Source organism: Plecotus auritus (assembly GCF_963455305.1).
Source record: "Plecotus auritus genome assembly, chromosome: 3".
NCBI classification, from domain to species: domain Eukaryota; kingdom Metazoa; phylum Chordata; class Mammalia; order Chiroptera; family Vespertilionidae; genus Plecotus; species Plecotus auritus.
The window spans coordinates 222269142-222295714 of NC_137772.1; the positions used below are offsets into that span (position 1 = coordinate 222269142).

At 42.8% G+C, this 26573-nt stretch overlaps 1 protein-coding gene across 3 annotated transcripts in view; it reads right to left on the reverse strand.

Annotated features, from left to right (window-relative positions):
• MRTFA (myocardin related transcription factor A) overlaps positions 1-26573 on the reverse strand; it is a 200263-nt gene that overhangs the window by 107042 nt on the left and 66648 nt on the right. For all 3 annotated transcript variants that reach the window (XM_080659691.1, XM_080659692.1, XM_080659693.1), the window contains one exon: positions 20160-20421. The gene's annotated coding sequence lies outside the window, so the exon portion shown is untranslated. The remainder of the gene's footprint in view (positions 1-20159; positions 20422-26573) is intronic.

The window sequence follows — 26573 nt, forward strand, 5'->3', positions numbered from 1 at the left end:
TAGAAGAGCCTCTAACTTGTTCCTATGTGAGAAGTGTGATCTGTGACTAGACAGCTTACTGACGTTATTTGAATTTTCTAAAATACTTTATGGTCTTGCTGTATATATGGAACACATAAGAAGGCAGTTTCAATACATAAGAATTTCCTTTTCCTGATAAAGAAACTTCAATTCTTTTTCTACTAGCACAAAGCAGGATCTTCTGAATAAGAACGAACATGGGCACTTTACCTTCCATTGCAAAAAACAAACAAACAAACAAACAAACTGAAATCCTTTTAAGTTATGGCAATTTCCAGTTAACCAAAATTAAAAGCTCATTCGTTCCCTTCATAGTACTTTTTACTAACAGATATTCAATAAGAATAGTCAAATGCTTTTACCATATTTAAGTTTTAAATAGCTCAAAACTAGAAATCCATGTTTCGGCCCTGGCTGGGTAGTTCAGTTGGTTAGAGCATGGTCCCAGTATGCCAACATTGCAGGTTTGATCCCCAGTCCGGGCAAATACAAGAATCAACCAATGAATGCATAAATAAGTGGAAAAACAAACTGATGTTTTTATTCATATTCTCTCTCTCTCTCTCTCTCTCTCTCTCTCTCTCTCTCTCTCTCTTTCCCCCCTTCCTCTCTCTCTTTCTCTCAAATAAATTTTTTTTAAATATATATTTTATTGATATTTTACAGAGAGGAAGGGAGAGGGATAGAGAGCTAGAAACATCGATGAGAGAGAAACATCGATCAGCTGCCTCCTGCACACCTCCCACCAGGGATGTGCCCGCAACCAAGGTACATGCCCTTGACCGGAATCGAACCTGGGACCCTTGAGTCCGCAGGCCGACGCTCTATCCACTGAGCCAAACCGGTTTCGGCTCAAATAAATTTTTAAAATATGTACAGAAATCCATGTTTAGTATGTTTACCTAGAATTCCTCAATCTTTCTGGTAAAGTATCAGCCCGTATTTTGAGAGCCTACTGCTGCAAACTCAGCCCAGTGAATGCCTAAATGCTCACATAGTCACACAAATGATAATTAAAGTACCAAGACACTTTAAAAGAGAAAACTTTCAGAATGATTGAAGGCAATATTTTGTTATTAGAAAAGAAAAGCAGTGCAAAATTGGGGGCAGGGGAGATTCTATGGCGGAGAGAAAAAACTTCCTTTCTTTCTCACTCCAAGAACATCATGTTTAAAAGAAAAGCTCTATATAGAACTGTGGGAATGACTCAACAGGCAACAGAGTGGCAGCCAGTGTGGGCTAAATGCTGCTCTGGAAAGACAGAATCATTCCCTCTGGCCCCTTCTGGCAAACAAGCTCACAAATTGTCTTATGAAAAATGGATAAATTTCAACTCTCATACTACATAGATAGTCTGGTCAGAGGTTAAGAACTAAAGGAAAAGCATCCCTAAAAGGTTGAGTCATCTCTTTGTCCCTATGTGGGCTGTAAAATCTGCTGTGTGAGGGCTTTTCAAATGAAACAAGTTCTCACAGCTCTGTACTTACATGAAAATATATACAAACAAGAGGCCCAGTGCACGAAACTCATGCACGGGTAGGGTCCCTAGGCCCGGCCAGTGATCAGGGCTGATCAGATTCCCCGCCTCCCTGAGCACTGTCACCATGTGGCCCGCCCCCCTTCCCTTGCTCCCTCAGTGCCCTGCCTCCACCATGCCGCCCCTGGTGGTCAGCGCATGTCATAGCGAGCGATCGAACTCCCATTCTCCTGGTTGAACTCCCGATGAGACACTTTGCATATTAGCCATATATAGATAGATAGATAGATAGATAGATAGATAGATAGATAGATAGATATAGATAGAAGATAGTAAGATTACTGCACAGAAGATGGTTGGAAGGGCAGAGGGCTATTTCCCTCCTGACAAAACTTCTCTCTTTGCTGTTTAAGAGTGTTTGGAAAGCCACAATATTTCAGCCCTAACACAGATACTGATGGTCATATGGTGGAAGTAACAGTAACACATCACATTCCAACTGTCTTACGAACTTCTCCACAGCAATTCCACATCCATTCTCTGTCTCATCTGCCCTCTGGAATAAAAGGAGCTGCCCTGGCTGGTGTGGCTCCGTGCACAGAGCCTCAGTCCACAGGTCCACACAAAACCACCAATGATCTCTGTGGGATTTCAGAACATCGAAGTGTAACCTTGTTCCTATGACCATCTCTGATGTGGGTTCTCACAAATACATATATGAGTTTACTGATGTTCAGATCTACAAAAATCTAATCATCATATTGAAATTTTACAGGCTCTAACCAATTAAGTCTCTCCCCCAGACACCGAGTGCTGAGCAAAGTTAAAACACCCAAAAGATAACATAACCCAACACCCAGGCAAGTTGCTACAGATTCAGAGCAGCTTCTATTTCCTGTGACCACAACCTACTACTGATGGGAAACCCTGTCAAGACGAGCAGTCCTGGTTTTGACTAAGTTACTGCAAATACAGGGTATGGAGCATGGCTAAGTAACATCAAGGGGATACAGTCAGCAAAATTACTCCAGGTATGCTCTTCCTTGGCCTCAGAATAGATGAAGGCTGTATTTTCAGCTAACTTTCCAAAGTATAATAAATGTTAAGGGCTATGATAGCCATAAACATAAACAGCCAATTCATTCATACTGTATGTCCGAAATACTGTCATGCACAATGGCAATGCCAACGGGGGCACAAAGACAGATGAACCAGACTGGCACTGCTTCTGCTCTGAAGGGCCTTATAATGAAGTAGGGCAGAAAACCTCTAACCAGCAATTAAAAGAAAAGAAAAATGAAGCGCTAAATAAAAGTACAAGCAATGAGCTAAACAAATACAAAAGCAGCAGCAATTCATTCTGGGGAAGAATGATGTGAGCTGCCTCTTAAAAAAGTAAAGGCACCAGAGTTTATCAGTTTCTTTTCAAAATTCCAACTCCAGAGACGTGTATACTTGTATACCCAATAACAAAGCCAAAAGAAACTCAGTCTTGACCTAATCCAGCCCCTTATCCAGAGTACTAAGTGTGAAATACATGTAGGAAACTCTTCTATAAATTCCTGACAAGTGGTTCCCAGTGTGTTACTAGAGTACTTGTGGAACAACTTAAAAATAATGCTTTAGTGGGCAAGGAAATGAACTGAATGGTCCAAAACAATGAAACACCCACTAGCTGCAAACATTTAGGGAAAAGTTCTTCCTCACTACTAATCAGAGAAATAAAAATTGAAATGAAAACATTTCATCTATCACACCAGCCGTCTTTTATAAATGACACTATCAATGTTGATAAGTGAACCAGGCACTCATACAGGATTGACAGAAATATAAATGGGTAAGCCACTATGGAATGGAACCAGACAATGTATTTCTCAAGAACCTCAATTCTTTTTTTAAAAATTTTTTAAAAAATATATATTTTATTGATTTTTTGCAGAGAGGAAGGGAGAGGGATAGAGAGCCAGAAACATCAGTGAGAAACATCGATCAGCTGCCTCCTGCACACCTCCCACTGGGGATGTGCCCGCAACCAAGGTACATGCCCTTGACCGGAATCGAACCTGGGACCCTTCAGTCCGCAGGCCGACGCTCCATCCACTGAACCAAACCGGTTAGGGCAAGAACCTCAATTCTTAATAAGGCCTACAAAGGCCAGTGTGATTTGGCCCCTATATACCTACTTATTTCACGTCACTCTCTCTCAATCCCTCCACTGACATATTGGTATTCTCTTAGTTTTGTTGGGCCAAGTTTTCCACAGTAAGTCTTACTTTCCCGCTTCCCTTTCCCCCAGCCTTAACGCATGCCAGTCCCTCTCTCCTTTGTCTGCCTATCACTCCTGGTGCTTTGGCTATCAGCTTAAATGTCTCTTCCCTCTAGAGGCCTTTCCTGACCAATAGCTCACTGCCTAAATTAGAACCATCACTATTAAATCAGTGATAACATCTTATGCCCTGACCCCCTCCAAGTTTTAACTATGAATTGGCTTGTATAAATCTGTTTAATCTTTCTTTCACTAACTGTAAGTTCTGTGACGATGAAAACCTTATCTGTGTTGTTCCTTACTGTCTCTCCAATACTTAGCGCACGGATGGTGCCATAAGTCACTGAATAAGTTTTCAATGTTAAAATGATTCAATTCTTTAAGCCAGTATTTCTATTTCTAAAGAAATAATAAAAAATACCAGGGAAAAAAAGCTTCAAAAGATGTTCATCAAATTTCTGTAAAGTGTGAAAAACAGAAAATGATTCAGTGGGTGTGAAGGTGGAGGAATTGAATAAATGATGGCACAGAATGGAATGTCATACACCCATTAAAATGGCTACTTATAAAACTTGCAGTGACATCTGAAAAATCTTAAATTATATAATGCTAACTGAAAAAAAACCACATAGTATTAGCTTAGTTATTTTTAAAACATACATTTGGAAGAAGAGGGGAATAAACCACATTCTATAGAAATTTTCTCTGGAAGATGGAATCCACTGGGAGGTTTTTGTTTGTTTTGTTTTTAAAGAGGGAGAGTCTATCTGGTATTTGTTCTCTAAGAACCTAGCACATTTGACAAATTCATGAGAATGGAAAATTGGTTATCTTTAAGTACTGAAATGAATTAGGTTATGAAATTCTATAAATCACATTATAAACAGAATCAGTGAATTGACATGTTTAAGATTTGGGCGTTTTCACATTGGCTGGGAGACCTAATCTACAGAATCCCTGCAACCAAGCTGCCTGAGGAGCGTAAGTAACAAAGCTCTTTCCTTTCCCAAAGAAAATATTGTAATTTGAATCAGAAACTGCCTACTCAAAATTTTCACTTCTCCCGGCAGTTAATTAGTACCTCCTGTGAAACACTAAAGCATGAAAGGATACAGTGCGTACCCTTACAGAAAAAAACTACATTATCTGCCCTTTCTTCTACAGGCTACACATGTGGAAAACAAATGAGTACTTCCTAAGTTTTACACAAAGAAAAGAAAAGGCTATGAAAGGGGACCAAGAGAGAAACCAAGATGGCGGCATAGGTAAACGCCTAAACTTGCTGCCTCGCACAACCACTTCAAAACTACAACTAAAAGACAAAACGGACATCACCCAGAACCACAGGAAGGCTGGCTGAGTGGAAACTCTACAACTAGAAGGGAAGAGAAAAGCACACTGAGACTCAGAGGAGCTGCGGAAGTAAAGTGCAGAGGTACGGAGGCGCGCGCGAAAAGGGCTGGCAACTGAGGACGCGGCTGGCTTTTCAACTGGGAGAGAGTCACAAGCTCCTGACTGCTCTGAACTCCAGTTCCGGGCAAGACTCTGGGGACCCAGACTCATACGGGGAGAAACTGGACTGTCTGGCATTGGGCGGAACTCGAGGGCGGCTTTCTCTCAGAGGTGCTTGCAGCAATTACCGAGGGACACTGACACCCGGGGGCCTCTTAGGGCAGGGCTGATGGGAAGCCATTGCTGTTTGCTCCGCCCTCAGACCCTGCCCCACCCAAGCTGTGTGCAGAGGCTTTTGCATATGAATGGCCTGGTCCTTTGAAATCTAAAATTACCTAACAAACTGCAGCTGAGTCAGTGAGACCCAGAACATCCAAAAAAAGGCCCAAGTCCCCGCAGCAGCTTGCATTGCTTCACAGCTGGGCCTCATCTGGGCACCTCCAAAACCCAAACAAAGAAGAGGAATCTGCAGATCTCTCTGTAGCTCCTGCTGGGTGGACTCAGGCAGAGGCTAAATTAGCACCTCCTTGGAGATTCAAGAGCCAGTGTACCCAGTGATCAGAGTAGGACCATCCAGATTACAACTCCTCAGATCCATAAGGGACACACTCAGGGGGCAGACTCAGTGAGCACCAAAGCCCCACTGAAGCAAGTCTTGCCTCATAAGGTAAGCACCGAAGTTCTCCCATCATAGACACAGCTGATCCTCACAGCCAATAGGCCTGGAGGTCAATTCCTCCCAGGGATACCAACAACAATCAAGGCTTAACTACAACAAGACTGGGCACACAGCCCACAAAGGGGTGTACCAAGAGTGTCCACCTCAGGTAACTGGGGAGGTTGAGCCACTGGGCCCTACAGGACACCTAGCACACAAAGCCACTCTATCAACACAGGGAAGCAGCCAAAATATGGAGACAAAGAAATAGGTCACAAATGAAAGAAATGGAGGATACAGAGTTCAAAACAACGGTTATAAGGTTTTTCAAGAACTTTCTAGAAACCACCAATAAATTTAGTGAGACCCTCGAGGATATGAAAAAGGACCACCTAGAAATTAAGTATACACTGACTGAAATAAAGAATAATATACAGAGATCCAACAGCAGACTAGAGGATCATAAGAATCAAGTCAAAGATTTGAAATACAAAGAAGCAAAAAACACCCAACCGGAAAAGAAAAAAGAAAAAAGAATCCAAAAATGTGAAGATAGTGTAAGGATCCTCTGGGACAACTTCAAGTGTACCAACATCCAAATTATGGGGGTGCCAGAAGAAGAGAGAGAGCAAGATATTGAAAACCTATTTGAAGAAATAATGACAGAAAACTTCCCCCACCGGGTGAAAGAAATAGACTTACAAGTCCAGGAAGTGCAGAGAACCCCAAACAAAAGGAATCCAAAGAGGACCACACCAAGACACATCATAATTAAAATGCCAAGAGCAAAAGACAAAGAGAGAATATTAAAAGCAGCAAGAGAAAAACAGTTACCTACAAGCGAGTACCCATACGATTGTCAGCTGATTTCTCAACAGAAACTATGCAGGCCAGAAGGGAGTGGCAAGAAATATTCAAAATGATGAATAGCAAGAACCTACAACCAAGATTACTCTGCCCAGCAAAGTTATCATTCAGAATTGAAGGTCACATAAAGAGCTTCACAGATAAGAAAAAGCTAAAGGAATTCATCACCGCCAAACCAGTATTTTATGAAATGCTAAAAGGTATTCTTTAAGAAAAGGAAGAAGAAGAAAAAGGTAAAGATAAAAATTATGAACAACAAATACATATCTATCAACAAGTGAATCTAAAAATCAAGTGATTAAAAAATCTGATGAAGAGAATAAACTGGTGAATATAATAGAATCAGGGGCATAGAAAGGGAGTGGACTGACAATTCTCAGGGGGAAAGGGGTGTAGGGGGTGTGGGAAGAGATTGGACAAAAATCATACACCTATGGATGAGGACAGTGGGGGGGGGGGGGTAAGGGTATGGGGTGGGGTGGGAACCGGGTGGAGGGGAGCTATGGGGGGGAAAAAGAGGAACAACTGTAATAATCTGAACAATAAAGATTTATTTAAAAAAAAAGAAAGGGGAATAAGCATGTCCTTTTCACTTCCATTTTCTCCTTACTTCTCTTTACATAACTTCTCATCCCAACCAGCAGAGCAGATAACTGTACATTGTTTCAGACAAATATCTGGGATCAAATCAAGAACAGTTATAAAATAATTTTTTTAAAATAACACAACAGCATTAAAATATATGAAACCTTTAAAATAAATCGAATGGATGTATAAGACCACCACAGAGAAAATTATAAAACCTCTTTGGGAGATCTTACTGAAAATATAAATAAATGAAGAAATATACTACATTCACAGTGTAATATTCTAAAGATGTTAATTCTCCACAACTTGGTTTACAGAGTTAGTGTAATCCCAATCAAAACCCCACAGTAACTTAAAAATCCATATGGAAAGACACTCTTGGAAAATAAATAGGTGGGAAGATTTATTCATTCTCCCATATAACAGGGCTTACTACACTTATCATTAATAAGACTGTGAGGTACTGGTGTAGTTGTAGACAAATCAGACTGATGCAAACAAATAGTGAGCTCAGAAACACATCACATGTAGGTAGGTCCTTCATATATGAAAGAGGCAGCTCTGCTGATCAGTGGGGAAAGATCAGTATTTTCAATAAATGAGAATCCATTTGAAAAAAAATTTAAATTGGAGCTTACTTTACCCCCATACAAAAAATTAAGACACAAAACTCAATAACTATAAAGACTCATAAATCAATTACATTAAATTTAGAAATTCTTAATTGAAAGATAACATAAAAAGAATGATAAAGACAAAGAGTGGGAGAAACTATCTATAGCATATTTAAGAACAACAAACTAGTATTCCAAACATATAAAGAATCCTATTGGTTAGCCAGGCTGATGGAAACTCAGATATGGTGCCTGCCAGTCAGCTCTACAACTGGGGTGGTTTCAGCATAGGAACAATGACCTCTGTGAGCACTTTTGTCTGGGACAGTGGTCGGCAAACTGCGGCTCGCGAGCCACATGCGGCTCGTGAGCCACGGTTTGCCGCTCTATTGACTAATGAGTTTGCCGACCACTGGTCTGGGAGAAAGCTGACCCTGAGTTCTTGCCCTGATGCCAATTTAGTTCCTCCCTGTATGTCCCTGGATCCTTTCAAGCTGCTGCCCCAGCACTGGAGCTCAGAGGGAGTGAGTCTGAAAGTGCTGACAACACAAGAGAAAGGCTTCTCCACCTTTTTAGCATCTGCCAGATAAGGTGTTAATGAAATCAACCTAAGAGGGAGAACCTCTAGCCTTGGGATAGGCAAGACTATGCCCCTTAATAGCAGGAAGCAGTTAAAAGAAGATGGAGACCTTCGTCCATTTCTCCTTTGAATTGACAAATTCAAATAAAGTTCAGAATTCATTCTGTGAAAATTGAGCTCAAGAAGAATTATAAGTCAAGATGTGGAAACAGCCATCAGCAGATGAGTGGATAAGAAAGTTGTGGTATCTCTACACAACGGAATATTACCTGGCTGTAAAAAAGAAGGAACTCTTACTTACACTTTGCAACAGCATGGATGAACCTGGAGAGTATTATGCTAGGTGAAATAAGCCAGACAGAGAAAGACAAATACCATACAGTCTCACTAATATGTGGAATCTAATGAACAAAATAAACTGACAAAAAGGAAAAAAAAAGAACTATTAGTTGACAAGAAAAAAAATGACAACAGTAGGAAAAAATAGGCAAAAGATTTCACTAGGCACTTCATAAAAGAAGAAATCTAAATGGCCAGTAAATATAGGAGATATTTAACCTCATTAGAAAACAGTATTTTGAAAAATCAAGAATGTCATAAGATACCTTTATATAACTAGCAGAGTAGTAAACATTAAAAATCTAATGATTCCAAATATTGTCAAGGACATGGAGCAGTGGAAACTTTCATATAATGCTGGAGGGTATATAAATTGGTACAACTTTGGAAAACACTTTAGTATTACCTAATAACTTTACATTAAAATATAATATTTTATATATATACTAGAGGCCCGGTGCATGAATTTGTGCACCAGTGGGGTCCCTCGGCCCGGCCTGCGAGATCGGGCTGAAACCTGCTCTCTGACATCCCCTGAGGGGTCCCGGATTGCGAGAGGGTGGACCCCAACAGCAAGCTAACCTACCAGTCAGAGCGTCTGCCCCCTGGTGGTCAGTGCACATCATAGTGAGCAGTTGAGCGGCCTTAACCTATCATTAGCATATTATGCTTTGATTGCTCGACCAGACACTTAGCATATTAGGTTTTTATTATATAGGACGTAAAATTGGAATCTTCATTCCTATGTATATATGCCTGTACCCCATATACCAAGATACATGAAAAACATTCACAGCAACATATAATAACCTAAACCTGGCAACAACCCAAATGTTCATCAACAAAATGGATTTTTGTAAAATTACAGAATAATTTTCCATGGAAGCATCCACTATACAGTAATGAAAATGGGTGAACTAAAGCTATATACATGAATGAAGACCACACATGTTGAGCAAAAGAATAATACAGATTCATTCATATAAACTTCAACTAAACTATATTATTTAGGGATAAATACATAGTAGGTAAAACAAATGATTGTCAAGAATAGCAGCCCTAGCCAGTTTGGCTCAGTGGATAGAGCATCAGCCTGTGGACTCAAGGGTCCCAGGTTAGATTCCAGTCAAGGGCACATGCCCGGGTTGCGAGCTCAATCCCCAGCAGGGGGCGTGCAGGAGGCAGCTGATCAATGATTCTTTCGTCATTGATGTTTCTATCGATCTCTCTCTCCCTCTCCCTTCCTCTCTGAAATCAATAAAAATATATACTTAAAAAAAAAAATACCAGCTGCTCCTAGGAAGAAGAGATGGGGCTGGGATGGGCTCACAATGAGCAATTGTTGGGCTGAGTAGTGGTTACACAGCTCTTTGTTTTGTGATTATTCTGTAAATTATCTTATGATTTATGCACTTTTCTGTATATACTAGAGGTCCAGTGCACAAAATTCGTGCACTGGTACAGTCCCTAGCGGCTGGTGGCAACCTGCCAGGTACACCCTCCCTTCCCCCGGCCACCTGCCACCAGCCAGGGCCTCCCTCCCTTCCCCCAGCTGGCCCCACCCCCTTGGTCGAACTCCCAGTCCAGGGGACAATTTGCATACTATGCTTTTATTATATAGGATGCTATTATTTCTCCCCCCCACCCCAAAATAAAATGAGACATGAATAGTAAAATATATATATCACCAATCTAACTTCAAGGAAGGTGTTTAGTACAAGAAACTTTTTTCAGCATTGCCAACCTCATTGCAAATATTCCTTTCTATTGTTCTGTAGGCATATTCATAAGTGTTGGACCATGAACAAGCTGTGATTCAGAAAATAAGTTTCCTATACATGTAGATATAGGCAATTTTTTGTGGGTGACATTTCAAGTTTTTATTTATTCAATCATTGGTGGGTTGGAGAAAGGCACTTTCTCAATAATAGGACCGCCCCCTTCAAAATGCAAAAATCCAAGTCATACAAAGTTCTCATCGATTTTAATATCCAATCAAGGATTTGTTAACCAGAACACAAGAAGTGCTATCAAGGGGATGCCTAGGAAGGGGGACTAAGCAGGGAAGAGGAAAGGTAAATCTCACCAGCTTAAAAATGTTGCCTGATATTCAACCTCTATCCAAGATCCAAAAAATTATCCCCATAAACAGATCACCAGTCCCAAATTTAGTTTGTGTTACCTAAAATGGAAAGGAAAAACGAAGAAATTTGGTATTTATTAGATCTGATAAAAGAGCTAATGGTTTGCTCATTAAAGGAATAGGAGGGAAGGAGGCAAAACTAGTAGCTGTAGTACAACTTGTTGAACCTTTCCATGTCTTCCTCAGTGTCTCATTTACTACAGGTACTTTATAAATATCTGCTGAATACTAATTTCCATAGTGATCACACCAGTGAATAGAACTGCAGGAAGGCACAAATGACTGTCCTGAAATAAAATTTTAAAAGTCAAGGACAGCCCTAACCGGTTTGGCTCAGTGGATAGAGCGTCGGCCTGCGGACTGAAAGGTCCCAGGTTCGATTCCGGTCAAGGGCATGTACCTGGTTGTGGGCACATCCCCAGTGGAGAGTGTGCAGGAGGCAGCTGATCGATGTTTCTCTCTCATCCATGTTTCTAACTCTCTATCCCTCTCCCTTCCTCTCTGTAAAAAATCAATAAAATATATTAAAAAATAAATAAAAATAAAAATAAGCGTATTTAAAAAAACAAAAAGTCAAGAACAAAATAAAAGGTCAAGAATATAACCCCAAAAATGACATTTTTCTCTTGGAAATCTTTATGAACTTGTCATCCATTAATTTATCCAATGCCTTCTGAGTAATGCAGTCCATGTAATTACTACTCACTGTGTCACAGCTCTATAATTCCCAATCGTTAAGAGGCACATCTCTTAGGATATAAGCAAGTCTCCAACTTATAAATGGATTATACTCCAAAAGCTCATTTGTAATCTGATCATTTGGAATATAGAATGCACTTTCCCACAAAAGCCATGAAATATGAATTATGGTAAAATTCCCAGGCTTTCCTACAAAAGCCTACAGGGTAACTAAAATGCCATATATTTACAATGAGAAAAAAAACAAACGGTATTTCAGCTCCCATTCTAGAGGCTCCTGAAATAGTTTTATGCAGTCTCAGCCAGTTCTAAAACTTATTCATACTTAAAAGACTGATCTCATATTATTATGAAGAAGGAATAGATATGTAAGGAAAAGACAGCCAAATAGCACTACACCATTAATGGACGAAGCAAAATGAAACCTAAATTTTCTAGTATGGCACATTCATCCAGAACTCCTTTAGCTGGAGCCAAAGAGGACGGGGTTAGATGGTTACTGAGGTCTCCAGGCTTCTCCCAGCTCAGGCTGGACAGAATCCACAGTTGGATCAATTAATCTTTTAGACCTAAGTGCTCAGCTTAGAAGAAGACAGAAAAGTATTATTTGAAAATACACCTTGAAACTTTCTCAACTTTTTCCAATTACACCAATAAGGGTTGGGTTAACCCCGTGGTCAGCAAACCGCGGCTCGCGAGCCACATGCGGCTCTTTGGCCCCTTGAGTGTGGCTCTTCCACAAAATACCATGGCCTGGGCGAGTCTATTTTGAAGAAGTAGTGTTAGAAGAAGTTTAAGTTTAAAAAATTTGGCTCTCGCCGAAACCGGTTTGGCTCAGTGGATAGAGCGTCGGCCTGTGGACTCAAGGGTCCCGGGTTTGATTCCAGTCAAGGGCATGTACCTTGGTTGCGGGCACATCCCCAGTGGGAGGTGTGCAGGAGGCAGCTGATCGATGTTTCTCTCTCATCGATGTTTCTGGCTCTCTATCCCTCTCCCTTCCTCTCTGTGAAATATCAATAAAATATATTTAAAAAAAAAATTTGGCTCTCAAAAGAAATTTCAATCGTTGTACTGTTGATATTTGGCTCTGTTGACTAATGAGTTTGCCAACCACTGGGTTAACCAAAGTCACCTTCTCTCATTAGGACTCCAAGTCCTCTGTTTAGGATAGAGCGGTGGAGCCGCGGTTTGCCGACCACTGGAATAGGGGCTTAATCGCAAGGAACAACAACACCCTGTAATTATTGGAATCGAGAGTCTAGGTCAGTGGTCGGCAAACTCATTAGTCAACAGAGCAGCAAACCGCGTTCGTGGTTCGTGAGCCGCATGTGGCTCGCGAGGCGCAGTTTGCCTACCACTGGGATAAAGCTATCAGGACCTTGACTGCCTACTGCCCTGCGAGGACCCTTGCTAACTCACTGAATTTCTATATAACATAAGCTTCTATATAAAAGATATAAAACAATAATTTCTCACTCCACCTTTTCAACACAAGGTACACCATCCATAAAAAAGCAGCTCCTCTAACTCCAGAAATCATTCTGCTCTAAACTCTCCACTTTCCAATTTTACTATCCTCTCAGGGATTTTCCATTTCTACTCCTACTTTTACCTCCCTACTAACCATGCAAAGAAGACTTCATGTAAAATACAATAATGATTTTCTAGCCTTCTTTCTCTTTTGACAGGAAGAAGCACCATCAAGGTGCACAAAAAGGAGACCCAATTATGGACCGGAAAGCCCTTCAACTAGACAATAATATTGCCCCCGTCCAGACATTCACCTGATAGTTGCTGAAAACAATATGCATGTTTCACCAAGATAACAGCTACTCTGCAACTTCCTATTCTCTTAACTTGATAAACATTTTCTATTTTCTCTATAATAACAGAATCTGATTTTGACAGTTACTTTAGTGATTTTTGCTAAGCAATTAGTATTTCTGATCACTGGCCATCAATGAACTGAGTAATTATGAGGAAATCTTTATTTTCTTTTTTCCTATACTTTATCTGATTATAAAACAAAACCTTTACATTTTCATATAGGAAGAAAACAAAACAACCTCTGGTTTGAACATCTGGGTGGAGAGGTATGGTTTCCTATAATGGAGAATTCAGTAGGAACTGCAGGTGAGGTAATGGGTTTAACTCTGAGAATACTGAGGCCAGTGGAGGTGTTCAATAGATAGCCAAGAAAATGAGTCTGAAATTCAGGAGAGAGACTTGGCCTGGACCTATAGGGTGGGCAAAAGTAAGCTTACAGTTGTAAGTGAAACAGAGTTTATTCTTATACTGGAGGCCCAGTGCATGAAATTTGTGCACAGGTAGGGTCCCTAGGCCTGGCCGCCGATCTGTGGGGTGACCAGCGGGGCAATTGGGGCCCCCGCTGGCAACCGCCTTGGCTGGCCTGGCGCCATCCACTGGCTGGCCCCGCCCCCTGCCACCGCAGCCACGGGTTGGGGCCTGTGGGGTGGGGGCAGTTCCTGCATTGAGTGTCTGCACCCTGGTGGTCAGTGCGCATCATAGCGACCAGTTGTTCAGCCGGTCGTTGTGCTGTTCGGTCGATATGCATACTAGGATTTTATTATATAGGATTATTATTTATTGTATTTATTATTATTAACCTACTATGCTCACCTCTGTATAAGATGGGAATCGACAGCATATGATGATGATGGTTAAAGCCAAAGTTCTGGGGGAAATCATTCAAGATAAAGATATAGAATAAGCCCTGGCTGGTTTGGCTCAGTGGATAGAGCGTCAGCCTGCGGACCGAAGGGTCCTGGGTTCAATTCTGGTCAAGGGCACATACCTGGGTCACAGGCTCGATCCCCACTAGGGGCTGTGCAGGAGGCAGCTGATCCATGATTCTCTCTCATCAGTGATGTTTCTCTCTCCCTCCCTCTCCCTTCCTCTCTGAAATAAATAAAAACATATTTTAAAAAATGATATAGAATAAGAAGTAAAGAAGCCCCATAAGTAACAAAATTTAGGAGATGGGCAGAGAAAGATAGCAAAAGATCTGAGCAGAAAAGAGAGTAGCTGGAAAGGCAGCGCTTAAAAACTGCTTAAAAAGCCAGGAAAGAGTAATGTCACAGAAGTCAGTGGAGGAAAAGTTTCAGGTCAGAGGGAGTTGCCACCATATCAAAAGTTGCAGAGAGGTCAATAGACTAAAGAGTGCCTATCTGATCTACAATGAAAAGAACACTAATGGCTTTGGCAATGGTAGTTTCTGAAGAGAGGTAGGGACAGAAGCCAGAATGCAGTGAAGTCTCTAGAATGTGGGAAAGTAAACTACTTTCAGGAGCTTGACTCCAAAGATTAGAGAGTTGTTTTTCAAAATGGGGGAAAATTCAGTAGATTTATATACCAAAGAGTTGAGAAAGAAAGGCTGAAGATACACCAACACCTCTGCCCCAACAGCAACAGCTGCCTTCTACTCCACTGAGACCAACACATCTGTCAGTACCAATTTTCTCCACTCCCTGCCCAAAACGTAAGAAGTTTGTTGTTTGTTGACTGTCATCACCTTTACTGCCATTCCTCCTATCCCTGAGGAGTGCTGGTCTTCACTCTTGCTCAAGACAAAGCCAATACCTTTGGATCCCATCCCCTCCTATCTCCACAGGAACCTTGCTCTATCAGGTATCCTTTCCTTTTTTCTGTGTTCAGCTTTTCCCTCCGGATTAACTATTTCCCCTTAACATATATAAGTTAGTTAAAGTCTATACAATATGGGGGTAAAAAAGTAGAAATTAGGAATGGGAAAAGAACACACAAAAGCTGCTTGAGTGTCCACTATTTCCCAAAATAAAAACTGCTTGAGTTTTCATTACTTGTCCCACTATGGATGTAAAAATACAAGTAAACCATTCATTTATTCATTCAACAAATATTTAATGAGCTAGGAGTTGAATATACACCTGTGAGCAAAATAAAGTTTCCGGTCTTATGAAATTTATTAAAGTGGGGGTGGTATAGATAATAAACACACAAATACACACATCATAGTAAGTGCTGGGAAGACAGAGCAGGACAGAGAGTAACGGGAGGCATTATTTTGTAAAACAGGCAGGGAAAGCCTCCCTGAGGAAATGACATTTGTGCAGGAACTTCAGTATAGGCACAGCAAGTACCAAGACCCTGCGACAGGAGCACACCTGATGTGTTCGAGAAACAGCAAGTGTGGCTGGAACAGAGTAGAGTGAGTGAGAGAACAAAGATAAGAAATCAGGTCAGAGAGGATACCAGTGCCTCATCATCCTACCTAATAAAAGAGTAATATGCAAATTGACCATCACTCCAACACACAAGATGGCTGCCCCCATGTGGACACAAGATGGCTGCCACAAGATGGCCAGCAGGGGAGGGCAGTTGGGAGGGATCAGGCCTTCAGGGAAGGGCAGTTGTGGGTGATCAGGCCAGCAGGGGAGGGTAGTTGGGAGGGACCAGGTCTGCAAGGGAGGGCAGTTAGGGGTGACCAGGCCGGCAGAGGAGGGAAGTTGGGGGCGACCGGGCCTGTAGGGAAGGGCAGTTGGGGGGGACCCAGGCCTGCAGGGGAGAGCAGTTGGGGGCAATCAGGCTGGCAGGGGAGCAGTTAGGCATCAATCAGGCTGGCAGGGGAGTGGTTAGGGGGTGATCAGGCTGACAGGCAGAAGTGGTTAGGGGCAATCAGGAAGGCAGGCAGGCGAGCAGTTGAGAGCCAGCAGTCCTGGATTGTGAGAGGGATGTCTGGCTGCCCGTTTAGGCCCGATCCTATACGGGCAGCCAGACATCCCTCAAGGAGTCCCAGATTGGAGAGAGTGCAGGCTGGGCTGAGGGACACCCTCCCCCCACCCCCCGTGTATGAATTTCGTGCACCGGGCCTCTAGTAAGAACTATAATTTCATCATAAGTCTTTAGGAAGACACTAATGAGTTTTGAGAGGAGTGTAACAATGTCTGATTTCAGTTTTCAAAGGGTCACTCATGTTGCTGAGTGGATAATTACCATTATAATCCTATCTAATAAAAGGGTAATATGCAAATTAACCATCACTCCGTCACAAAAGATGCCGGCACCCATAGCCACAAGATGGAAGTGCCCAGTCCTCTCAGCCCCGCTGGGGGTGGCCGCTTAGAGCAGGCAGCATGAGCGGCTTCCCTGCCGGAGTCCTCCAATCCCGGGGGTCGGCCACTGAGAGCAGGCAGCGTGACCGGCCTGGCGGAATGCTTGCTTCATCGCCACGGCAAGTACAATAAAAGTTGGCTCCAAAACAGCCTCTTTCTTGGCGAGTCTAGGCAGGAGATGGTCCTGAGAGCTCTTCTGCTGACTGCTCAGGAAACAGCGCTGACGCCACTGAGGGAGCTGTTGGGGAGGAGGCGGTAACTGCCACTACGGAGCTAGAGCGGAGGAGGTGGGGGAGCGGAAGCAGAGGAGGCGGGGCTGTCTCTGCTCCCACAAGGGTGGCAGGTAAGCCGCAGGTCAGGAGCTTCTGGGAGTGGCGACGCCAGGCCATCCAGTGCTGCATCCAGTCCCTGAGGCATGCCCGCCAGTACCACGATGTCAACTGCCCGCAGCCGTCCTGCCAGAAGATGAGATGGGTTGTGCAGCACACCAAGGGCTGCCAGCGCAAGACCAATGGAGGTTGCGGAGTGTGCAAGCAGTTCATGGCCGTTTGCTGCTACCATGCCAAACACTGCCAAGAAAACACATGCCCCATTCCCTACTACCTCAACATTAAGCAGAAGCTCTGCCAGCTGAAGACACAGCACCGCTGGCAGCACGCGTAGCTCATGTGCCAGCGGATGCCACCATCAACACCCACATCGTGCCTCAGCCGAGTCTGCCTTCCCTCCTTCAGTACCACCCTGGCACTCCACACTGCATCCCAGCACACCCTGGACACCACAGCCCCCGACCTCAACTGTGAGCATGTCACTAGCCGGCTTCTCAAACATGACCAGAACTCAGCCCCCCTCCACAGTTTGCACTGGGAAGCCCGCTAACCAGGTGCCAGCCCCACCACCCCCTGTCCAGGCCCACCTGCAGCAGTGGAGGTGCCCGGCAGATTGCACGTGAGGCACAGCAACAGCAGCATCTGTACTGGGTGAGCACCAACAACGGTATGCCCCTGAGGCACAGTGACCCCTGAGAGCCAGATGGCCTCCATGGGCCTGAATGTGACCCAACCAGGTCAGTGGGCCTGTTATTCTGCCCACCCCCCCGAGCCCCAGCAGTGGCAGCCGGCACCCATTCCCCAGCAACAGTCAATGTGAGGCATGCCCAGACCCATGATGTCTATGCAGAACCAAGGTGCAGCCACCTCAGAACATCTCTCCAGGTGCCCTGCAGGACCTGCTGTGGACCTGAAGTCTCCCAGCTCCCCCAGCAGCAACACATGCTCAACATCCTCAAGTCAAACCCTCAGCTGATGGCAGCTCTTATCAAATAGCACACAGCCAAGTAAGTGGCCAGCCAGCCTGGCCTTCAGCTCTAGCCCAGCCTGCTGAATCTGAACACCATGCAAGCCAGTGGGCCACGACCTGCTGTCCCTCTGCAGCAGCAAGCAATGGGAGGCCTGAACCCCCAGGGCCAGGCCTTGAACTCATGAACCCGGGGCGCAACCCCAGCATGGCGAGTATGAACCACAGTACAGAGAGATGCCACAGAGCAACAGCAGCAGCCGCAGCAACAACATTGCGAGAGGCGTGTCCGACTGTCAGTTGTGATGGGGCGTCGCCTTCCCCTGATTACCGGGTCGCCTCTCGCCCCTGAGGGCTCCCGGACTGTGAGAGGGGGCAGGCTGGGCTAAGGGACCCCCCCCTCCAGTGTATGCATTTTCATGCACCGGGCCTCCAGTATAGGGTGATAAAGATGATAAAGGTCAACTGGACAAACCAAAAGAGAAACACCTAACAATGAATATGAGTTAGGACAGGCTTTGCAAAAAAAGTGATGCCTGAACAAGAAAGAGTTAACAAGAAAGGAGGTGGGGGGGGTCTATGCTATGCCAAGTAGCTGGCATAGGTGTAGAAAAGCCACAAGAGTTTTGAAAAGATTTGGTATTTCAATTTCCCAGCACCAAACAGTCCAAAATATTTTATAAAAACATACCTCTTATAATTGTCTACCCAAAAAAAAGACCTAGTAAAGTATTTGCATGACCTTTATGGAGAAAATTATAAAACTATTGAAAGACAGTAAAGGAGCCCTAGCTGGTTTTGCTCAGTGGATAGAGCGTAGGTCCAAGGACTGAAGGGTCCCGGGTTCGGTTCCGGTCAAGGGCACGTACCTCGGTTGCAGGCTTGATCCCCAGCCCTGGTCGGGGCACAGGCAGGAGGCAATCAATCTATGTGTCTCTCTCCTATTGATATTTTTCTCTCTCTCTGCCTCTCCCCCTCCCTTCCACTCTCTAAAAATTAATGGAAAAAATATCCTCGAGTAAGGATGAACAAAAAACAAAAAAGACATTAAAGGAGGCCTATTTTATTGAAAGATTCAACTGGTTGGGAATTCCCAATATTTAAACTGTGGCCCCTGGCTGGGTAGCTCTGTTGGTTAGAGCATTGTCCCAATACACCAAGGTTGTGAGTTCGACCCCTGGTCAGGGCACATACAAGAAACAACCATTGAATGCATAAATAAGTGGAACAACAAATAGATATTTCTCTCTGTCTCCCCCATTCCTCTCTCTCTAAACTCAATAAATTTAAAAATGTTTTAAGTGTGTATTCTCCCCAATAACCTATATATATTTCAAATAAAAATCTGAACAAGTATATCAAAAGACATGTACAAAAATTTCATAGGACCATGACTGATAATAGTCCCAAATGAAAACAACCCAAATATCCATCAAAAGTAAAATGGACATGCCGAGACCGGTTTGGCTCAGTGGATAGGGCGTCGGCTTGCGGACTGAAGGGTCCCGGGTTCGATTCCGGTCAAGGGCATGTACCTTGGTTGCGGGCACATCCCCGGTGGGAGGTGTGCAGGAGGCAGCTGATCGATGTTTCTCTCTCATCGATGTTTCTAGCTCTCTATCCCTCTCCCTTTCCTCTCTGTAAAATATCAATAAAATATATTAAAAAAAAAAAAGTAAAATGGACAAATTACAATATATTCATAAAATGGATTTATTATAAAGCAACGAAAATAAATTACATATAATTCAACACAAATCACTCCCTAATTTTAGCACAGTTTATAATACAGTGATGCTCAATAAATATTTCCTGAATTAATGAATTTATGGAAGGAGTGAGGAGGGAGAAGTAGAAAAGTAGGAAGACAAATTAAAAAGCAATTATAATAACCCAGAAAGAAGATGTTGGGTTCACAATGATCATCTAAACTTACTATTTCTCTGTTTTACAAGAAAGAACAAGATTATAAGAAACTTTTAAGAGACCTAAAGTAAAATAAGACCCTGGGTCAAAGCAGGCAATGCAGTAATTCCCTGCCTACTCACCATTCTTCCGCTCACTAAGTGGAGGCAAATTGGGATTCCTGCCAGGGTGGAGGCCCAGGGTCAGCTCGGGCTGCAAGGAGAGCTCCTGCAGTTCATTGGCAACAGCTTCGCTCTGGGGGCTGGGGGCCGCAGACAGGGACACCAGCACTGGTTCATCATCATTTTCGCCAGCCCCTCCTCCGTCCAGCCCATTCACAGCAATGACGGAAGGGGGCAGGCACACGACACTGGAGAAATCCACTTTGGCTTTCGTGATGGCAACCTGGAAATGGAAGGAAAAACAAAAAGCTTAGATGTCACTGTAAAGAGATTATTTTACTGAGAATAAGCTGGATACTAATATTATAAATTATATTATTAGCAAGCTACCACCATTCTTTAAAACTTTTCGTAAAATAAGATAGCAGCATTATTAAATTAACTACACTCACAGAGTGCATGAGATTGAAAGTCTGAAACTGTCCTCAACCACATCACTCAGGAGCACAACACACAATTAAAATAAAGGTAGCATGCGCACACACACATACAATGAAATAAAAGGAAATAGTGGCCAAGGAGAAATAGCTGAGATCAGTGTTACCTTCCAATTACTATGGGAAAGTATCCTGAGAAATAACACTTAATGAGTATCCACAAGGTATGAAAGTGTCATATACTACCAAAACCATTTGGGGGAGAAAATTTCTTTAAGAAAACAATCCCAAGCCATTAGATTTCATAAAGAAATATAAATATACAGATGTCTGTTTAATGATGGGTAGTAGCTTACATGAATATTTAATCATAGTACCCAAGAATCCTATATAATGAAAGAGTAATATACAAATTAATCATCACGCCGCTACACCCACAAGCCACGCCCACAAGCCAATCAGGAGCGAATATGCAAATAAACCCAACCAAGATGGCTACGGCCACAGAGAGCAGGAGGGAGGCTTGGTTTTCCTTGGCAATGGAGGAAGCCAAGCTTTCCACCTGCCCTTGCTGGCCTAAGCCTCCACTCAAGGCTACAAAGTTTCAATGATAGAAGATACATAAATCCAAACAGAAATGGCAGCAGCCACAGAGCTGGAAAGAGCAGGAGGCTAGGGTTGCCCCCGGTGATGGAGGAAGCCAAGCTTTCCGCACACCCTGGCCGGCCCAGGCCTCTGCTTAAGGCTACGAAGTTTCAATTATAGAAGATACATAAATAAAATAAAAAAAAAGGCTGCCGCCACAGAGCAAGCAAAAGGCTTGGCTCTGCTCCAGGCTACAAAGTTTCAATTGTAGAAGATAAATAAACCCCAGATACCAGGGCCTCCACTTGGGTTGCCAGAGGGCGTGGCCGGCCTGCAAACCACCACAGTCCCCTCGCCCAGGCTGCCTCACGCCCCAAGGGAACCCCCACCCTGATCCAGGACACCCTTCAGGGCAAACCAGCTGGCCCCCACCCGTGCACCAGGCCTCTATCTTATCTAATAAAAGAATAATATGCAGATTGACCATCACTCCAACACACAAGATGGCTGCCCCCATGTGGTCAAAGATCCGGCCCCCATGTGGACACAAGATGGACACCACAAGATGGCCACCACAAGATGGCCAGCAAGGGAGGGCAGTTGGGAGGGACCAGGCCTGCAAGGGAGGGCAGTTGTGGGCGATCAAGCCTGCAGGGAAGGGCAGTTAGGGGTGACCAAGCCGGCAGAGGAGGGAAGTTGGGGGCGACCAGGCCTGCAGGGAAAGGCAGTTGGGAGGGACCCAGGCCTACAGGGGAGAGCAGTTGGGGGGAACCAGGCCTGCAGAAGAGGGCAGTTAGGGGTGACCAGGCTGGCAGGGGAGTGGTTAGGGGGTGATCAGGTGAGCAGTTGAGAGCCAGCAGTCCTGATTGTGAGAGGGATGTCCGACTGCCTGTCTAGGCCCAATCCCATCAGGATTGGGCTTAAATGGGCAGATGGACATCCCTCGAGGGGTCCCAGATTGGAGAGGGTGCAGGCTGGGCTGAGAGACACCCCCCCCCATGCACGAATTTCGTGCACTGGGCCTCTAGTAGGATAATAAAAACAAAAATAAAAATGGCAACGTGGGAAAGGACAAGATCTTTAAAAATGAAAGTGCCTGGCTTGCATGGCTTAGTGGTTGAATGGCAACCTATGAACCAGGAGGTCATGGTTCAATTCCCAGTCATGGCACATGCCCGAGTTTTGGGCTAGATCTCCAGTATGGGACATGCAGGAGGCAGCCAATCAATGATTCTCTCTCATCATTGATGTTTCTATCTCTCCCTTCCTCTCTGAAATCAATAAAAAAAAATGAATTTTTAATGACAAAGTACTTACAACAGGAAAGTATTTTCAACAACATGGGAATTCATGGTTAGGTGGATTAAGAATATATTTATACACCAAATCCTATGCAGTTAAGAACAATTTTTATAAAGCATTTAAAATGCATAAAATATTTTCTAAAGTTAAGTGTCAGAAAAGTAAAATAAAATGCATACTAATATATAAAAATATTATACAGGTTAAAAAGACTATAAGGAAGTATACCAAAACTCAAAACAAGGTTTTGTTTCTTTTTACTTTCTTTAGTTTCCAAATTTTCTCTAAGACACTTATGTGCTCTTGTAATAAACTATATATTGCTTTTATAATGAAAAAGGTATAGTTCTTTAGAAAGGAGGATCTAGGAGTCGGCTCCCTGCAAACTTAGTGAGGACTTTAGTTTGCTTCAGATGGAGAAACCAATATATTAGAAGTCTTGAAATGAAGAAAGGCATTGAAAACTAAAAAGACCATCACATTGCCCTTCATGTAAAGCTTTTGTGTGCCCAAACCTGAGTATAGTTCTGGTTGATAAACTGCATAAAATAGAAAATTAATTGGAAAAGGTCCAGATAAGAGCAATTAAGATGGGGGGAAGTGGCATTAAAAAGAATAAAGATAGCCCTTGCTGGTTTGGCTTAGTGGACAGAGCATCAGTCTGTGGACTGAAGGGTCCCAGGTTCGATTCCGGCCAAGGGGACATGCCCAGTGGGGGGCATGCAAGAGACAGCCAATCAATGATGTTTCTATCTCTTTCTCCTCCCTTCCTCTCTGAAATCAATAAAAATACGTATATTTTTTAAAAGAATAAAGATATTAAGAAGAACTCTCTGCTCAAAACAACCTGGAAGAAGACATAAGTAAGGCAAGTTTAACAGAAAAAAAATTAGGAGCTCAATACTTTAAGAGGAAGTATAGGCAAAATTGGGAAATAGACTTTTTTAAGGGCTTGAACAATTTTAGGAATAAAAAACAACAAATGTCTACTAAGAAAATCCAGAATCTAACCTTCACAGGACTTTTTTCCATCTTACCTATGACTTAACATCGTTTAAGCCCTATCTCTGTGTGTACTGAGAAAAAAACAATTGTTATACATGATTAATCCATTTGGCTCAGTATTCTTTGCCACTGAAACTTTAAGAGCATGTCTGCTTTCCTTAACAGCAGCCTTGTAAAACTAAAAAGATTCAATTTTATGATATTCAAAGGACCCCATGAAACCTGAACACCTTAGGGCAGTAGTCCTCAATACCCTTCCACACACTGATACATATGTGACCACGCATGTGTGCACTTGGATGACACACTAACATGTTCATTTTAAAAACAACAAAAACTCTTAAGTGAGCTGTAGAAGGACAGTATCAAAATTTCAGCCCTAAGACATAGGAAAGGTGGCTTCACACACAGTAATAGGTTTTCAATAAACAGCTGTTGATATTCAATGTAATATTATCCAACCATAACAAAGAAGGAAATCCTGCCATTTATGACTACATGGGTGGACCTTGAGGTCATTATAGTGAAATAAGTCTGACAGAGAAAGACAAATACTGTATTATCTCACTTATATATGGAATCTAAAAACAAAAAAAAAAAACAGCCCCCCCTCAAAAAAAAAAAAAAAAATACAAACCCAACTCAAAGAGATCAGATTTGTGGGAGTGCGAAAATTGGATAAAGGTGGTCAAAAGGTACAAGCTTCCACTTTATAAGATAAATAAACCCTGTCGAACATTACATCAGGGTGTATGCTATATCTATAAGTCATTAAGATAGTAAATCCTAAGAGTTCTCATCACAAAAAAAAAAAAGTTGTGTTTTTTGTTGTTGCTTTTTTTGTTTTCTATATCAGATTATGGATGCTAACTAAACTTATAGGTGACACAATATGTATGTTGAGTCATTATGCTATGTGCCTTATTTACACACTGCTGTATGTCAATTATATCTTAATAAATCTTGGAGGGAAAGTTATTCAATCACGGATAATATGAGTTCATTCCTCTCATTAGAAACTGAGATAGTAACAACTGTAGAGAGACCCTGTAGATACTAGTAGCATTTGCACATTAAGGAGGACTCAATAAATACTTGTCTGAACAAAGACAGAAGCAAATGAAAGACACATGAAGATAATCTGGGACCCAACACAGGCAGATTTTAAGGAAAATCTGAAGGAACTGGAAAGACTCCATGAAACATACAGAAAGACTTAGAAAAATGTTTAGAAAAGTCAAGGAAAGGAACCAGTAAACTTCATTCCATTTAAGTACGCTAGTTAAACTGTTGGGCTAGAACAGCCGTGGGCAAACTACAAATCAACAAATGACAAGTGCTGGCAAGGATGTGGAGAAAAAGGAACCCTCATGCACTGCTGGTGGGAATGCAGACTGGTGCAGCCACTGTGGAGAACAGTATGGAGTTTCCTCAAAAACCTTAAAATGGAACTCCCATTTGACCCAGTAATTCCACTCCTAGGAATATATTCCAAGAAACTAGAAACACCAATCAGAAAGGACATATGCACCCCTATGTTCATAGCAGTACAATTTACCATAGCTAAGATTTGGAAACAGCCTAAGTGCCCATCAGCAGATGAGTGGATTAAAAACTGTGGTACATCTACACAATGGAATAATACGCTGCAGTAAAAAAGAAGTTCTTACTATTTGCAACAACATGGATGGAGCTGGAGAGCATTATGCTAAGTGAAATAAGCCAGGCAGAGAAAGATAAATATCTCATGATCTCACTCATTTATGGAATATAATGAACAACATAAACTGATGAACAAAAACAGATCCAGAGACAGAGAAACATCGATCAGAACGTCAAACCTCAGGGAAGGTAGGGGAGGGTGGGGGTAAGGGGGAGAGATCAACCAAAGAATTTATATGCATGCATATAAGCATAATCAATGGACACAGACAAGAGGGGGGTAAGGGCATTAATGGGGGGGGGTTGGGGGGTAAATGGGGGGAATAAGGACACATATGTAATACTATAATCAATAAGGAAATTTAAAAATAAATAAATAAAATAAATGGTCTGGCAATAGTGTTTACTGGGTTTAATGTTTCAGTTTTGCAAGATGAAAAAGTTCTAGAAATATGTTGTACAACAATGTGAATATACTTAACACTACAGAGCTGTATACTTAAAAATAGTTAAAATGGTAAGTTTAATGCTATATTTTTTTTTCCACAATAATTTAAAAATGGCCTGCCAAGATTTCTTCTTATAAAGATAATTTACTTCCCTGGCCAGTGTTGAGCTTTGGCCTGCACACTGAAGGGTCTCAGGTTCTATTCCCAGTCAAAGGCATGAAAGGCATGTACCTGGGTTGCAAGTTTGTTCCTCATCCCCAGTAGGAGCACGTTTGGGAGGCAACCAGTTAATGTGTCTCTCTCACATCAGTGTTTCTCTCTCTGTCTCTCTCTCTCTCTCTCTGTCTCTCTCTCTCTCTCCCCCCTCCCACTCTGAGAAGCAATGGAAAAAATATCCTCATGTGAGGATTAACAACAAAATTATTATTATTATTATTACTATTTACTAAGCTAACCCACATTATTCATCAAGCTTGAAAGAATAAATTTTCTATTTTTTAAAATATTAATTTACCTTTCACTAATTTAGGACCTCCTTTGAATGTGATTATTATTACTACTACTAGAGGTCCGGTGCACAAAATTTGTGCACTCGGGGGGGGGGGGGGGTCCTCAGCCCAGCCTGTGCCCTCTCACAGTCCAGGAGCCCTCAGGGGATGTCCGACTGACAGCTTAGGCCCATTCCCTGCGGGAGCAGACCTAAGCCAGCAGTCAGACATCCTTAGCGCTGTCATGGAGGCAGGAGAGGCTCCTGTCACCACCGCTGCACTTGCCAGCCGTGAGCCCGGCTTCTGGCTGAGCAGCGCTCCCCCTGTGGGAGCGCACTGATCACCAGGAGGCAGCTCCTGCATTGAGCATCTGCCTCCTGGTGGTCAGTGTGCATCATAGCAACCAGTCGTTCCGCCAGTGGGCCAATTTGCATATTAACCTTTTATTATATAGGATTTCTGAGATTCAGAGATCTGACATTCACATTTGTTACTACTCCCAAAGAG